The following is an 888-nucleotide window of genomic DNA, read 5'->3' as shown; positions in this document are numbered from 1 at the left end:
CTTGGGGACCCCGGGTCGTGGTGGCCTTGGGGACCCCTGGGGGACCTTGGGGACACCTGGACAACGGGGCCCCCCAGGGCCCCCCCCGGGACATTGGGGACCCCCTGACCTTGGGGGGGGAGGGGGACACCCCCCCCCCCCGGGTCCCCCCAGCCCCGCCCCCCCCCCCCCCCACCAGCCCTTGACCTGCTCCTCCCCCGCCCCGGTGGGACCCAGGCATGGGGGCAGCCTGGCCCCGCCCCCTCATTTGCATACCACGGGCAGCGCTTTAATTGGCTCCGACTTCGGGCCATAAATTAACAGAATCGTTTAAAAAACAAAATATATAAAAATAATAAAAAGCACCTGGGGGGCCCCGCCCACCCGGGCCCCGCCCACCCGGGCTCCATCTATTGGGACCACGCCTGCTCAGACTCCGCCCACCCACCCCACCCCCCGCCTCAAGATGCGCCCCCGGGCGTGGCCTCCGCAGCCCCACCCACTTTGGTCACAACAGGGAGGGGTGGGGCCAAAGAGCTGTGACATCACCGTGGCCTCATGACGTCACCGGGGAGGTGTGGCCCCGGGCGATGATGTCACGAGCGGCGACGCCACGGGAGCCCCGGGGTGTGACATCACACAGCAGGCCCCGCCCACAGCCTCGCTCCCCTGTGACATCACCAACCTGGAGTCCGTGGGCAGCCAGCGGTGACGTTATCTGCGCCGGTGATGTCACTGGTGATGTCACTGTGACATCACGGGGAAAAGTCATGCTTTGGTATAACAGGGCATGGCGGCCATACTGGGGCGGCCATCTTGGGGCGGCCATCTTGGCATGGCGGCCATCTTGGCATGGCGGCCATACTGGGGCGGCCATCTTGGGGCGGCCATCTTGGCATGGCGGCCATA

The sequence above is a fragment of the Phalacrocorax aristotelis genome, unplaced genomic scaffold (genome assembly GCF_949628215.1).
Source record: "Phalacrocorax aristotelis unplaced genomic scaffold, bGulAri2.1 scaffold_293, whole genome shotgun sequence".
In the NCBI taxonomy this organism is placed as follows: Eukaryota; Metazoa; Chordata; class Aves; order Suliformes; family Phalacrocoracidae; genus Phalacrocorax; species Phalacrocorax aristotelis.
The sequence above is the reverse complement of the archived record's forward strand: the minus strand, read 5'-3'. Positions refer to the sequence as shown.